The 16954-nt window shown below is 40.0% G+C and overlaps 1 protein-coding gene across 2 annotated transcripts in view; it reads left to right on the top strand.

The window, feature by feature from the left end:
- The window catches only part of LOC148063607 (ephrin type-A receptor 3-like), a 106922-nt gene that overhangs the window by 31648 nt on the left and 58320 nt on the right, over positions 1-16954 (top strand). The window lies entirely within an intron of this gene.

Genomic DNA, 16954 nt, shown 5'->3' with positions numbered 1-16954 from the left:
CAGCGCTCTCGCTCCCCGCTGGCTTGATCAAACGTATTTGCACCGGCAACTTCCAGCCGCCACATGCGTATGATTAAGAAAAAAACAGGAAGTGTTCGCCCCAGGAAGCCGATTATTGAGTCGTAAAACTCCTGCTCGCGCGTGGGGTTGAGTCACCTGAGCTCCAGACTCCCTTCCTCGAGACTGGAATAATGAAGCCGGTGAGAAAACTTCAGGAGCAGGAAAAAGCAGCTTGTAGGAAGAACAAGACGTCCTCCGTGATTTGCAATCGGCAGCTTGTAGGCAAACACCGGCTGTGTCTCGTAAAAGGAAGTCGCTGCAGCGAGACAGGTGACGAGACAGACAGACTCAACCTGCTGTGACTTTTACAGCTGCTTCTAATGGAGGAGATTCATAAACATTTATCTGATTATTAGATGCTTATTATTTAGGTGATTAAAAGTATGTAAACTTTCATTGTTGTGTTAACTGGCTTTTATGTTTTTTGTTGCAATGATAGCGATTACATTGAGAGACTAAATTATTCATTAAAAATACAATTTAATCCAAAAATTAAAAATGGTCATCAGGTGTATTATGAGTCAATATTGCAACAAAAAGTAATTTAATTTGCTGAAAAAAAATGATATTGTAAAATATGATTTTGTCCATAACTAAAAATGTGTGTAACTGCACAATATTTTGAATTTAAAACGAATTTATAATCACAGTATTAGACATTTTTTGTCACACGTTGAGCTAATATTTTAATGATAATCTTAATAATTTGCTGTTAATAAATTTGAACAATTGCAATTAAAGTCACTGTAACATTCAAGCAGGTAGAAGTAAGTGTGTTGCCTGCTAAAGGTAAAGCTAGTTTTTTTTTTTTACATTTAAATGATTTTTATTTCATGTAATAAAGAGAAACATGATATTATAAGCAATTTTTGACAAAAAGATAACAGGCAAATCATTGTTATTTTCCTTATTTTTTTTAGTATTCTTATGGTATTTTTCTATAATTGGGTTAGTTTACAATGTTTACTATTATTTATCACTTTTTATTTAAGGAGTAGTTTTGTTTTGGTCCGTTATACTGTACTATTGGAAAAAAAAGAATCATATTTAATATATGTTTTATGACAAATTATGGAATATTATATGTAGTAGTTCATTTTAAATAGAGAACGTGAATCAATAAAAAACGATTTGAGTTTTAACAAACACAACGCAATCACATACAAATTTAGTTGAACATAGTATTTTTCAACTTAAAACATAAAGTATTATGAATGTCCTTGAAATCTCCTCCATGTGTTTTGGCCCACAGGCCCCGAGTTTGAAAGAAAAGTAAAAAATATTTGATTCAATCAGAAACACATTTAGTGCTTTTACTTCTATTGTTTCTACTACATTCCAAAAAACAACATTTAACAGGCATTTTAGAACATATTAAGAGTCTCTCTGACGCTGCAACCAGTTGACCTCCATGACCTCCACGACCTCATCCCCAGGGTCCTAACGACTGATCCCTCCGCTGAGATCGAAGCACAGCAGTGTTTCTGGTTTAACAAGCTCGTGAACATCTGCAAGCGTGGAGGTTCACCGTGTTGTCGCTGGCTGACCATATAATGGAGAAAATGAACGAACCGTCAGGGGTCAAGGGTCAGATCTATGACGTGAGATGAGTTGATGTGTAACAGGTGTGGAACATCTCATGGATAAATCACTGGATTGAGATTCAATCTCAGGGGCCACATTATATTCTGTGGCTATTGTGAGCGACTGTAACTCCTTAATGTGATGCTTTAAATTAAATCAATGATAACGTGCCAAGACAGTGAAAGATCAAATTAAAAGGTATAATTACACCATTTTATTTAAAACAGAATATTAAATTGTTATGTTTTGTATATTATATAATTTTTCAATATTATTTCAATTTATTTTGAGGGAAGGAGAAAAAACAAAATACTAATAAACCATTTTAAAAATTAAACTAGTAATGAATACATTTTTTTTCTTCACCACAATTTTACATAAACAAATAATATTGATTATCAAATAATAATTTGGCATATTATGACAAATAATGCTCACAATCAATCAATTTCAGACTTAAATCGGAAAGAAGTTTGTTTCCCTTTTGCTTTATATTGTTTTAGCGCTTTGTGACCCTGGTCCAGAAACTATTAATTACTCAAACAATACTTAAACATGTTCGGTAGAATGACTGAGATTAACTATTTTTCTAAAAGATCCAGAAACTATTAATTACTCAAACAATACTTAAACATGTTCGGTAGAATGACCCAGATTAACTATTTTATTTAAAAGACGGTTGTAAAAAGTGCATTTTCTCAACCTAGAAATCATTGCTAATAAAAAGTTAACGACATAATATAATTCATAAATACATCTGTATCTCGTCTTTGGCGTCGTCTGCTACGGTAATTAATATTCTTGTAAATAAGGTAATAAGTATTAATTATAGTGAACAATCTGTCCAGAAGAAGCTCTCGATTCTACTTATTCATCTACGATCATATCATCGTTCGAGTGTGTTTTGTTGCCGCCGCTCGTTTCTCCTCGTACACCGTTTGCTTTGGCATGATGTCACGGCGCCGAAGTGAGCATCCATTTAGCGCGAGCATGAAAAGACAACCACTGGCTCTGTTTCGCCGACGAGGCTTTCAGGAACATGGTGTCGTCGGCCGGTGCCAGCGCCGCACAAAAGGTCTCCGCTCACCAGGCTCCGTGGGTCTTCCATAGGGAAAACGCATTCAAACCGCACAAAGACAAGGTGGCGGCGGTGGTGGTGGGGGGTGCGTGGGTGGGGGTGGGTTTGTCATTATCGCCGTGGTGCAGGTGAGCGTTAAATGGACACCTTTGGTTCGCTCTTGTTTATTTACCATTTAGCGGATGCTTATTGTTTTGCGCTGGTAATGTTCCGGGTGGATCCTCTGGTGTTCCGGCCCCTCAGGCCTCCTCCTGTTGTTCCAGCGACTTCCACTCTCCCTCGGTCTCCCTCGCTCTTTGTGTTCCTGTCCCTGCCTCTCGGTGTGAGGCGCTAATGGAATCATTACTAGCCTTTCTGTGTTAGACAAACACCAGACAAGTCCAATTACAGCTTTTTTCTCCTCCGATCTCCAGCTCCCCTCCTTCCTCCGGGCTCTTTTCTAACCTTACTGGCGACCGTCATAATTCTTCCCTCCTGGAACGTTGTGAGCCCCCCCATTTTGTTCTTCGCCCATCACTTTTCATGGCGTCTTCCTTTTTTCACCTCTTCATTTTTCTCCTTGGCTCAACCCCCTCCTCCCTCGCTCTCCCCGTTGCCCTCATCTACTCTGTCTGCGCTTGTTAAACATTTATAGATCACCAGCTCATCTCTCGCTTCTATTTTCCCAGATTATGAATCTCTGAGCGCGCCGCGATAGCTTTTCCGTTTACTGCTCGCTACGACGTGTGCAGACACGTATACGACCGATGTGTCCGGAGGAAGTTGACCGCAGAATCCATGAATCCACCCTCATTAAAAAACCTTCTTCGGCTTCACCTAATACCTCGTCTAACAAGCCTTTACACTTTCATGACAGTCTAGACACGTCCTGATCTTGTTCTCGGTCACTTGTCAAAGGCTGTAGCCACCGTAGGTAAGATCGTAGATTGATCGGGAAAAACACTCAACCCCTTATTACCCTTTCTGCATCAGGATAGACTCAAGACTCAGGGAAGCACTTGGGGTGTATCTCAAATCTCCGTACTTCTCTACTGCTTTAAAGTACACTTTAAGACAGGTAGTACTGTCTCAACTACCGCTACCGGAAATTACTCGACAGCTTCTTCTTCTACTACTTTTTAACGCTGATTTCAACCAGCCGTTGAAACTCTATCGCCGACACTTGACAGCGATTCTCGCCAATCGAAACAAGTTATGAAGTTGTGTTTCATTGTGTTATCACTGTTGTTGTGTTGTTTTATGGTCAAAATTAATGTTTTATCGAGACATTTACGTCGGTATCTGCTTCGAAGGAGCGTCTTTAGTGAGCGTCATCTACGTCACTAAGATGGCGGCCGTTAAGGGTGGAAAGTGTCCATCGATCCACACTCAAATTTTCTGGCCATTTGAGTGCGCACTACATTTTCGCACACTGCTTGTTGGGACACAGTGCTCTCTGGTCGACTACCCTAAGCAAATCCCCATTAGGCTAGGTACCAAAACTCGGTACCATATAGGCCAGAGTTCTCTCACAAATAGTAGTAAACGGACCAGGAAGTTACGCAGGTATCAACCCCTAATTTTGTCTTTTACGGAGCTAGTGATACGACAATATGAATCAGCGCAAAAATATTTTTTCTACCAGAAATAGATTGTGTAACAGAGAAGTGAGGTAAAAGCAGGAGATGGACCATTGGACACTTTAGCTTAGTCAGACTTTCTATGGAATTCTCTTAGCGAAGCTTCTCTTAAAATCTAGAAATAGCAAAAAGTGTTTAATATACTTTAAGCACCGTTACTGGCAACATTTCAAAATTCTATATGGGCCCCCATAACGGATCAAACGATCTACACATAAGATGGTTGCAGTCGAAGTTGGATACCTTGGCAACTTTGAGACGCCATTATTGCATCTGGCTTTTCTGTCCATCTTCAATGAAACTATCTGAACGGAGGTAAACAAAGGTTTGAGGATGCACAACAATCTCCTCAGTGAAACGTTTTGATCTGAACAAAAAACATACCATAGACAGATGAGTTGTGCCAGTAGAAGCCGTTTAGCTTAGCAAACAACCAAAAAAAGTACTCAAAAGCTTCCCCAGATTTGTCCTAAAAACCATCTTCCCGATATTTAAAGCAGGTAGTTGATTAAGAAAAACACCTTCTTCTAGTCATTTTCCAGTTTCCTTCTGTTAGCATAAGCTATTGTTTTTTGAGAAATTTAAAGTGCGCCTTATAGTGCGGAAAATTATCTTATTATGACATTTTACCGTAGCGGGTAATTGGTTTGCCTTTTTGTTATTGTTCCAGTGTGACGAAAATCAATGTTGAGAATTTAAAACCCTAGTTTCCGCAGCATTGCACTTGTAAACAAGAGGTTCAGCAGGGACCCGTCACATGCCCCCGACTTCTGCTTCCCCCCCAAAAAAATTGTGTTGATTCATTTCAACCTCGGTTGATATTGTCGCTTTCTTTTCTCTGCAAAAAAATATCTATTTTTATCTTTCCCCATAAACAATCTTCTCGGTCTGTCTTACATCACCTCTTTTTTTTTCGGGGGCGCACTGACGTGCAGCGAACACACAGAAAAAGGCCTCGGCTGCTCAATCCCATGAAATCATACTCATCTTCTCTGTCACCCGTTACATAATCTCTCTCCCCTCAGTCTTATCCAAACAGAGCCTCTCTTCTTCCCAGCGCCTCTGTCACATACATTTGCTCGCTCTTGTCACTCGCTCTCTCGCTCCCTCCATCCCTCCATCCATCCCTCCGTCTGTGTTTGTTGTCGACCTTCGCCACACACACTCTCTTCACTTGTTCATTCTCTCTCTGTTCTCTCCATCACTGTGTTTCTCTATTTTCTTTCCCCCTCTCCCCGCCTCGTCTCTCAGCTGGGAGTGTCGAGAACTCTCAGACCCTTTTCCCTGTTTTTTGTTTTTTTTTCAAACCCCCCGGCGACCCCCTCGGCTGAAGGGCAGAATCAAGTGTGTGCGCGAGTGTGTGTCGTCCTTCTCCGAAGGTCTGACAGCAGCAATTACTGCCTCAGATGTCTTTTGGGATGGAGGGGCTGGACGAGGACGGACACCTGTCGCCTCGGCACAGGTTCTCCGGCTGGTCCTCGCCCACCCCCAGGCGCGTTGAAATGTAGGTCAACGCTTCACGCCTCACTTCCTGTCGTGTCGTCACGTAGCTCTTGTGATTTGATTTGTTACATACGTCTTATTTCAACTCGTGACAAGAGAACCTCTCAACAATGAGGTTGTCATGGTAACAGTAGCGTTGCTGCCTTGGTTATTTTGGCCATTATAGACAAGAAGGTTGTGGATGAGCTTCTAGAAGAAGAAACATGAACCATACTGTGTGTAGTTTGTATTTGTTTTGCCCTGAGCAGCTGGGATAGCGTCCCCAGATAAGTGGCAGCAAATGAATGGGTTGAAGACTTAGCTAATGCTAGCGTGATTCTGAATCCTGTCACCTCAACTCGAGGGCTTGAAGATGGAAAAAAAGAACATTTTTATTTTCTCAGCTATTGTAAAGTGAATTACACGCTAAAAGCATAATAAGTGGATTTGAAGAACATCTTGAGAAGCATTTCGAAGGTCGTTGTTTGTTATAAATGAGCAAACGTTAATGTACTCAAAAGGATTTTATCAATTCACGAAGAACACGAGACGCAGGGGCCCCCGGCACTCTCCGAGGTCCACTTAATAGCCGCATGTTTTAGAATAGTTCATAGTGGGGCGTAGGGGCCACGTTTAGCCATTTGCTTGTGTCCATTCAGCTCTCACGGAGTGACGGGGAAACTTATCTAGAAACGTTTCTGACAATAAAGACTTAAATGAGCTGTAGCTTATAGTTTTATGTGAAAAAAATGAATGATATTATTCGGCATTTTTGTGATAATGTTTCACATTTCAAAGTTACGTACATTTCGTAATAAAGTTCCTTGTTCATTTACACTCAAACAACCTTTATATAAAGAAAAACATGCAATTTTATTATTGTATATATGAGTTGTTAAAACATTTCTTCAATTAACTTAATATATAGTCAAAAAAATGTTATGTGTTTTGTGAAAATGTAAATGAATAATAAATACAAAATACATTTGTTAATGCATAAGAACCATTTATACATGATCATACATTGACATTACGAGGGCCGCATAAATACAGTCAAAGGGCCGCATGTGGCCCCCGTCTGCTCTACAACAAGAGCCCACAACCCTTTCTGCAACACTGACCAGTTTAATACTAGCGTTAAAACATGAAAAATGTATCATATAGAGTTCGTATTTCACTCATTTTCACTAGTTTACAGGTTTATTTTTTGAATAAACTTGACTGAAACAAGTACCTTGACCTTTTCACGAATCAAGAATGTATGTTACTTCAGAGAAAACACCTTTCAGACAGTAGTAATCAATAGAACATGTTTTTTTTCTTTCTGTGGGAGCTGGAAACAAATCCTGGACCAGGATTTGCTCTTTAAAATGGTCGTAGTCCGCTACTAGGACAATCTGTCCTCTTCTGAAGTGAGATTTAAAGTCAACACGACCCAACTTTAAATCTTTTAACTCATCCGGAGAGAGAGTTCTTGTAAAAAAGGAATTCAAGCAAAAGTAGTTTAACATGGAGAAGCAAATCCATAAGGTAACTTGCAAAGTCTTTGGGGCACCGTCGGGCCCTTCGGTCCGGTCTTAACACGCCTGATTCCCACAAGTATCCGGGCGTCATGTGCACCGGCTGAACATGCTGTAAAGCCGGCGCACAAATCCGGACGCACGTCACCAAATATGAGCTCATAGCAGCGGCTGAGGGCTGACAGGCCTGTGTAATGTCCCTCTCAGAGCACTTTAATAGTAATAATAGATCAAGCTGTGAATTCTGCCTCCTGATCAAAGACCTGCTGCTCAGCTGTTGAGCCCATCAGACCTGGACGCGACCACAGCCCGGCGGGGGAGACTTAACACAGAGGCATGTTTATTCTGCAGGAAAAAGAGACGTTCTGTCGCCGTGGAAATAAAGTTTTTTTTTTTTTACGATACATGACCCGCTGCTCGCGAGTGTGTAACTCGACGAGTGTGTGTGTCGCGTGAGATCCACCGCGGGCTCCATATCCGGGGAGAGGATTCAAGTGTGTGTTCTTAATGAAAGGTTGGAACCGGGAACAGATGTAGAGCAATGTTAATCTTCACACCTGTGAAAGAGATTGAGCTCATTTACGAGGGTGTGTGTGTGTGTGTGTGTGTGTCGAGGGTCTGTGGATGCGATCGGTAAAGTGAGAATTTTTATGTTGATCACAGACAGACTTGTGAAGGTCAAGGACTCCCCTACTCAACACACACAACACACACACAACACACACACACTGATATCTTTGCTCTTTTCTCGGTGGCAGCTCGGGGAGCTGGAGAGCGTGGAGGTGCGGGTCCACTCGAGCGCTGATGGATTTCCTTGTGTCGTGAACGCCTTTTGTGTGTTTGTTTCGCAGGAATTAGAACGATAAGCCGCGGAAGCATCAGGTTGTTATTACCAGACAGATGTTCCTAAAGGACAAGATACACCGGGAGCCAAGAAAACGACAGCGATCCGTCCTCCGGTGACTGTCGCTAACAACCTTTACATCGCCCGCTATAACCATCCGTCGTCGTCTTTTTAACTAGACTCCACCGTACGGCGGGTGTTTAATGGTTGTGTGGTTCTGTTCAGGCGAGTTAAGTGTAGAGTTTATGGGAAGATTATGCACAATTGTGTGCGTTATAGTCTGATCGACAAGGAAGAGATCGTCTGCATTCATTTTGAAAACATTAACTTGCTAAACCCGGCGGGGGTTATGTTCTCCCCGTGTTGCATGGGTTTACTCCGGGAACTCCGGTTTCCTCCCACAGTCCAAAAACATACGGACGTTGATTGAGAACTTGGGGTATGAGGGGGTGTCCCCTGCCTCTCGCAAAATGACACTGGGATAGACTACAGTCACCCGCGACCCCCATAAGGGATAACGCGGTAGAAAATGAATGTATGAACTTGCTAAACTGCAAATGATCAATGGAAACAAACCAAAGTCAACAATAGGGTTAAGAAAAAGTTTCTGTTTAAAGCATGTTTTAAGATCTATTTTGAGGTATTTCAAGTGGTCGCCAACGTTTTTTCTGCATTAATATCATGGACCGACCTCTAGATAGTAAAGAGCAAGAATAAAATAGCACGGTTGGCAAAAAAACAAACATAGAAATGTATTCATTGGGAGGTTTCTCTGCAACAAGATGGTCCAATAGTTTGTTAAACGCATCATGTCTTAAAGTGATAGTTCAAATTCAAACGTCAAGTGTTGAGATTATTTCCAGAGTAATCTGTTCCTTTTTAGAGATCTAGGGAGAAACGTATGTGCATTTTGGTCGTCCACAAAGACACACTAGAGTGTACTGTCTACACTGGAAGTGCTCAGGATAGTGTTCCCTGTCTGTGTAGCATGTTAGCATTTCAGCTTCTGCTACAAACAAGCTTAAAATATAGTTTCTTTCTGAACAATTCCTCTTGTCAAGGCTACAATACAAGAGAAACATTACAGAAGAGCAGTATGAAGGTATTTGGTTGTTGTTAAGTGTGTATTTTTGGACGACAAAAATGGCGCCCATTTCGCGACCATCGTATTGATATACATTTCTAAATTTAACTCCAAAAAGAGACGGATTACTGTAAATAATCGGTGGACACAAGGTCGATTAAAACAATGCCATTTGAATTGTATCACTTTAACTCACTTATACTCCAACAGTTCTTCGTATTCCCAGAGAAAAATGAAAACAAAGGAATTTTGAGATATTTATTCACTTCCCGAGCTAGCACTAGCTTTGAGTCTCCACCAAGTGCAGCGACCCCAAAACAACAGTGAATAAACCATCACACGAAGGTTGATTTATTTTATTCATTTCATTGTTTTGTCTCCCCAACTGCTCTGAAAGAAGCCGCTTCAAAACCTGAATGACTGAATCTCAAGCAGGTTTCTTTGAAATCCACTGAAGTGTGTTTAGAAGTTTTTGGAGAATAAACGACAGACAAAGCTTTATAACGTCCTTGGCAGAGGTAATTAAGACGCCGACACAGTTGCTGTTGGCCTCGGGACGAGCGATAATTTGAGGGTCTGTTTAAAGTCCCCGGTCTGTTCTTTCCTTCATCTGTTATTAAAATGTGTCCTTTCTCCACCTTTACTGTAATTCTCCCTCTCTCATTTCCCCTTCTTTTGTGAATAAATTACACGTGAAATCACATGCTCGGAGAGTCCTCAGACACTACAGTCCCTGTCTGCACTGCACTGACCCAGATAATGTCTTTCTACAGCGCTAGCACGTAGCCAGAACGAATGACTGGCTGCGACGCCCCAGAGCAACGTTAGCTCCGCGATGTGATGTTTGCACAAAAGAGGTGTTAGCCACCACATCGCCTCGGGGGCCGGAGGACCGGCCGGTGTGCCGGGGCCCGCCGGAGCAACTGTGAACAAAAGAGGGGAGGAAAAAACAGGCCAAAGCTGAGAAGCCGTTAATGTGCGTTTTCCCCGAGTCCTCATATAGAACTATTCCCCCAGCGGACCCGGAGGTGCGGCGGGCGGTCTCCTCTGGGTACACTTGACATTAATTGGCTGTGTTTGGTATGCCGTGCAGCTCCATTTTGGGATAAACATGCGATGAGGAAAAAGTCGGCGTTCGTAACAGCGGCTACGGTGTCGAGTCAGAGTCGGGTTTGCTCTAGTTAAGATCTAATGGATGCAGAAACACCAGCGGGTCTGCAGGAAACACAGGAACAGGAAAACAGCCATTGACCCTTCCACTTACCCCCCCCCGCACCTCGTACCCCACCTCTCTCTTTTGACGGCATGGATGGCTTCCAGATGTACGATCATTCCGTCAGACTGATTGGAGCGTTGTTGCACAGACGCCGGCTCCAAACATGACGTCGCCGTGTAGTCACGCTCAAAGTCCAATTTGTAGATACTTTCTTATGCAGAACAGCTGCAGCTAAAGTTCCGCCGCCGAGATCAAGCTTCGACACGATCCAGTGGACGGGAGTTTTTGTTGTTGTTTCACCTGCACTTACATACTATGAAGTGACAGATTTGAATTAAAGTTGAATCCATTATTAAACAGCGATGAATTGATCTATATTTTAATGTCGCCCGCGTGTTCCATTATGAACTGTGTTATTTAACCAGGGAGTTTAAAAATAGGTTTTAAATAAAACTTTTAATACGTCGCACAAACGGAAAAATGACACAAATTGTCTTTTTTCTGTCCTTGAAGAACTTTGTGTCGCATATGCTAGCTTTATTAGCATTTATTCCACCGAAATATAAGGTTATAAAAGTAGATTTTCTGCACCGCCATATGATGCTAATGAGAGTTGTGGTCGTAGCTAAGCTAGCAGTAGCTCATGCTATCAGAAGGAAACTGGAAAATGACAAGAAGTTTCTTCACTCAACGAATGGTAAGGACAAATCTAAGGAATCTTTTGTGTACTTTTTTCTGCAAAAAGCTAAAGTTTGTTTTTGATCAATTTCTGGTTCAGATAAAAACATTTCAATGATGATTGTTGAGTTGTGCATCTTCAAACCTGTGTTTACCTCCTTTTAGATAGTTTCATTGAAGATGGTCAGATTAGTTTCAATTGTAACCTATAAATTAAATAACTCTTGGTTAGATGCTTTGTTTATATTTGGCCCCCGCTATAAATCTCTTCGTCAAATGTGGCCCTCCTTGAAAAAAGTTAGGACACCCTCTAAATCAATGTTAAATACAAATAAAATATCATCTCTATATAAAGTACTGTGACATAATACATAAAAAAAACAAGTATATGATTCACCAGACCAATCACTGTCCAGTAAAGTGTGACTGACCACTGTTTTCATACCGAAAACTCACATAAAGACCAACACATAAAAAATTTTTTGACTAAAAGTAAACTGATGAACTAAAAGTTACAGATTAAAATGGGATACATCCGATTTAAAAATATAACTAAGTGTGACTTTAATTTAATAATCGCAATTAATCGCATCATAAAAGTAAGAAATGTAATTACTTCATAAGTTAATTAACATTTTTAATTGTTTTGAAAAACAACTGTTATGCCACAAGTCACTGTATTTTAGTCAAATTTAATTTAATTTAATTTTTTTTTTTTAGGGAGAGTTTAAAAACCTCCGACAGAAACTAACATAGTATTGTCGCCGCCTTTCCGCTATAAGAAAACACAGCAATCCCTGGAATTGTTTCATTGATCTTGGTGTCGTAGATGAAAAGATCTTCAGCCACAGCATCAATTTCCTCATCAGTGTTTCATCCGTGACCCCCCACTCTGATGACAGGAAGGAACACAAGGGCACCATCTTTGGGGTCCATAAAAAAAACAAAAAAAAACAACGACATGCATTCATTCCCCGTTGTCCTCAGACATGTCTAGTTGCAAAGATTGTTTTATGACATCAATTTATTTGTGGGGGTTCGAGAGGAAGCGCGGCAATCCATTTGTTGTGACCAGGTTGGTGGCTGCCCTCCCACGGATGAAAGACGGCGAGAACATGGCCTTCCACTTGACAGGTCCATCTGTGTGTGTGTGTTTATGTCTGGATGACACGGAGAAGAAGGCGCTCGCGCTCTTATCCTCCTCCGCCCTGTGAGGATGAATTATTGAAAGTGATGAACTGAAAATAACGTGGGCGAGGAGAGGAGGAGAGGAGGAGAGGAGGAGAGGAGGAGAGGAGGAGGTGTTCTTCTTCTTCTTCTTCTGCTGCTTCGTACGGGATGCTGGTCACGCGGCGCCGAACTTAACTTCCCTGGTGTGTTCGTGTGTGTTTGTGTGTGTTTGTGTGTGTTCGTGTGTGTCCGGGGCCACGTGAAGTGTGCGTTCGATTTGTTTTACGCGTCTTTGTGTTCGACGTGTGTGACGCAATAAGTCTTGTTGCCTAAGGGGTTGAGATGGTGTCGCACGAGGGGATTCAAAAGTAGCGACACGCGAAAACAGCATTAATAGTAAAATGTTGTATCGCAATACAATAATCAAAACTCTCGAAATGATCGAAAACTTGATGTTATAGTTACTACTACAATTTGTTACTTAGTTTCCTTTTGGGTGACTTATTTTTAAATTATTATAAATACATTATAAATATTTAACGTGTGGTTGCGTTAGTTGTTACATGAGTTTAGTTTACAAGTGTGTAGTGTTATAAGTTTTACATTTTTCTACAAAATTTTTAACTATTCTTTAAAATTTTAAGAACTTTTTTGTTTTCCTTGTGGTATCGCAAATTTGATTGCATATTGAGTATTCTCCTCAGTACTTAGTTGAAAATGTTAGTATTATAACAACCCTAGTTTTGATAGACCTATGCAAGTATGATAAGTATTTACTATATAGATGCAGCACTTCCTGATAATGTAGACATGAATAGCTAACTCAGCATTTTATATAGAAGTTTTTAACCTCTCACTAGAAGTTTTTTTTACTGTCAATATGTCTTGACAAAATTAATTTTAAAACAAAAATCAAAATACATTGTTTTTCATAGTTCTTTTCTGATAAAGTAAATATCAAAATACATAAAAAAAAAAAACATCAAACATCTGGTGTTTTTTAAATATAATTTCACTGCAATTCATTTTGTCCTTTTTTTCTTTTTCAAGGGTTGGTATCATATTTATTTCCGGTGACGTCACTTTTAAATGTGGCTCCTATACGTAAGTTAATTGCAGACACTTGGGTTAAAGTATTACATCACAAATTCCAGCATTTCTACAAACCAATGAACCTTATTTGTGATGTCGAGGTCAAAACCTTGCTAACTCTACGTTAGAAATGGGGTCAGAAGAGGGATGGTCCTGAGGGGTCGTGGTACCCATGAGATGTTACAGTACAACTATGAGCAACGATAGTGGTTTTGGGTTAAATAAAAAATCAAAGGTTGTCTTTAGTATAAACATTGTTACTTTACACAAAAAAATATTATCAACTTCCACTCAAAGGATGGATGTAATTCCATATTAAGTGCCACATTTTCAACATAAGGGAAGCTAAATTTCCAAAGATAATCTTCGGACCTCACCAACAAATCTTTATTTTTTAACCAAAAGTTTCCGCCGTCAAATGACTCCACACATATAGGATGAGAGTAAAAATAACCTCCATACGGTCTCCACCAGTATGACAGTAATTGCATTATATAGAGACGGACGTGGAAGGTTTGGACTCCAGCAGATACAATTAAACCTAAAAAATAAAGCACTTGTTTATAAGGATGCAAAAAAACAGTGTCACTTGGGACTCGGGGGGGAAAAAAACCTGAATGACTAAAATAGGATGGAGTGTGAAGGCTGTTGGTTCAGTTATTTTAAGCAAATGATAGTTAGAAATAGTTAATTGGGTGAAGGCGACTTCTACGATATCATAATGTGTATGATTTTAACGAAATTAAATTTAAATTTCTGCAAAATTTGACACTTTGAAGATGTCTCCATTGTCTTTTCCTATTTGACCTGAATTTATACGATATAACTCATGGCAGCTCAAATCCCTTCAGAATAAAAAAAAGAAAAAAAACAACAATTTACAATACTAACTTTACAATAGTGTTGCTTTTCAAAGACGTTTTGAGTCTTTGTTCCACCCCTCAACAGCCTTTGGTTTAGAAATCAATTTGCAGAAGTAGAGACCCAAGATCAGAGCTCTGAGGAACACCGCTGCTCAAAATTGCTGCTGGCATCAATCATTTAATTTAAAGTTTACTTGTTTAAATCTAGTGTTGCTTTTCAAAGACGTTTTGACTCTTTATATTTTAAAAGCAGGACAGACAGAACAGACCTCTCATACAAGCACTTCGAATCTATTTATTCTATTTTAAGTCCCACGATAAACACCTCGACTTTACAACTGGGGCGTCAAACACAGAAAAACAAAAAGACAAAATGAGTTTTTCAACCTCAAATAAGCCAAACAGCCTTTGTTTTAGAAATCAATTTGAAGAAGTAGGGGGGCCCAAGATCAGAGCTTTGAGGTACACCGCTGCTGGCATCAAGCATTTAATTAAAAGTTGACTTATTTAAATCTTTTGTACATAAACAGATGATGTATATTTAACATAAATATTAATATATATATAACTCACGGTAGCTCAAATCCCTCCAAAATAAAAAATAAAATCTTTACAATGGTGTTGCTTTTCAAAGACGCTTTGACTCTTTATATTTTGAAAGCAAGACCGACAGGACAGAGAAATAACTTATTCAGTCTGCGAAACAAACTCGCGAAAGACTTCCCTCCTTAGACCTGTCGCAACCCTTTTTTTCTTTTCTTCCTGTCTTTGCCCGTCCCTCACCTCCGACCCCTGGTACAAGCACCTGGTATCTATTTATTCTGTTTTTCGGCGAGCGGGATAAACACCTCTGAACGAGAGCGCCGTGAGCTCGTGTTACCGGCAGAAAAAGGTGTATTAATTGCGCTGAAAGTGGATCTCTGGGTCCTGGACTCGATGACAAGGGGTTGCGCGAGCGAGAGAGTAAATATTTGTGCAGGAGCTCTGGAGAAGGTCAGGGTCAACATATGACAGACGGCCCTCTGGGAAATAAGACTCACATACATAAACAGACGTAAAAGCGAGACAGACAGACGGGCGGGAAAATAGGAGGAGACAAGACGGAAGGGCACGGCGGAGTGATGGATGGAGGACGAGGATGGACGGAAAAGAGGAAGAGGGAGAAGGATCCGTCCCGCGGTTCCTCTCGGCCGAGCGCGGTAATTGGCCGGCGTCCAGAGGACGGAGTGGATCAGAAAGTCCACTCATGTGCTTCATGTACTGGACATCATGAACCATTTGGTATCCGGAGCCGTCTCTGTGTGGATGACAGGAGCCCAGCGGGGGGTCTGTCCACAAGTGTCAATTAGAACAACGTATATGCGTCGCTCCCATCGATTTTTTTGACTTCTACTTGACTTTTTCTCTTTTTTTTTTCGGTCTTTCAAGCGGTGAAGCATGTGAGTCCAGCATCTTTTATTCCTTCTCTGCTGACAACTTGTGGTCCCTCTGATCTCTCAGCAGGAAGACATGGAAACCACGTCTCAGGATTAGAAGTAATGGCAGCATTAAGGTGTTTTAGAGAGTTATGAGCGAAGATTAAGGATTAGAGGGAAGTCTCTGCAGGAGGCAGGACTCTAGTGCTGACGTCTCAATTCCACACAAGCCACAGAAACACTCACAAACACACACACACACACACACACACTCACCCTCACTTGCTCTAAAACTGGGGGCCAATTGTAGCCCTTGAGCAAATTAGATTAGATTAGATTAGATTAGATTGACACACAAAACTGGCTAAACATCACCAAGGTTTTTATTTATGAGAAGCTACTGAGACAAATTTATTCCTATACAATAAAAACAGTTTTCTACGTGAAGACATTATCAGTCATTCTCACTTTGTCAAGTTTATTAAAAATACACTTTTTTCTTAAACCTCTTATTACCCTAAAAAAACAAAACCGAAAACAAAAGGTAAATCCACTTTAAATATACTAATGAATTTATTTGTCAAAAAAAAGTATAATGGTTTCATTTCCAATGATTTTCTTAAAAAAAAAAGTTCCTACTGTCCTTCTTGATGATTTGTTATCATATAAACTAAACGCAACATAAATCTGACCAATTAAATACAAAACATCTCTTTTACTTTTTATAATTATAAATAAAAAAAAAGCATTTTTAGTGATACATAACTGTCTATCGTGAGACATCATTATTCTCAGATAATAACTATATTAAATAATACATTTAATAATAATAAATCATTTGTTTTCAATCTTATATTCAATAAAAAACACAACTCTTTCGTTTTATCATTCAAAATATTTGGATTTGTATCATTATTATTATCATGACATGAGTATTACATCACACCCCACACACACACACACTCCCCCTCACTTGCTCTAAAACTGGGGGTCAATTGTAGCCCTTGAGCAGATTAGATTAGATTGACTGTGGCTCACACCACTATTTTAACATCTCCAAGGTTTTTTATGAGAAGAGCTTGAGACAACTTTATTCCTATTTACTGAAAACTGTTTTATACATGAATACGTTATCAGTCATTCTCACTTCGTCAAGTTTATAAAAAAAAATACCACAAAAAATGCCAAAAACGAATGTAAATCCACTTTAAATATAATAATGACTTTATTTGTCCAACAAAAAGTATAA

The sequence above is a fragment of the Callionymus lyra genome, chromosome 16, assembly GCF_982586985.1.
Source record: "Callionymus lyra chromosome 16, fCalLyr1.hap1.1, whole genome shotgun sequence".
NCBI classification, from domain to species: Eukaryota; Metazoa; Chordata; class Actinopteri; order Syngnathiformes; family Callionymidae; genus Callionymus; species Callionymus lyra.
The sequence above is the reverse complement of the archived record's forward strand: the minus strand, read 5'-3'. Positions and strand labels throughout refer to the sequence as shown.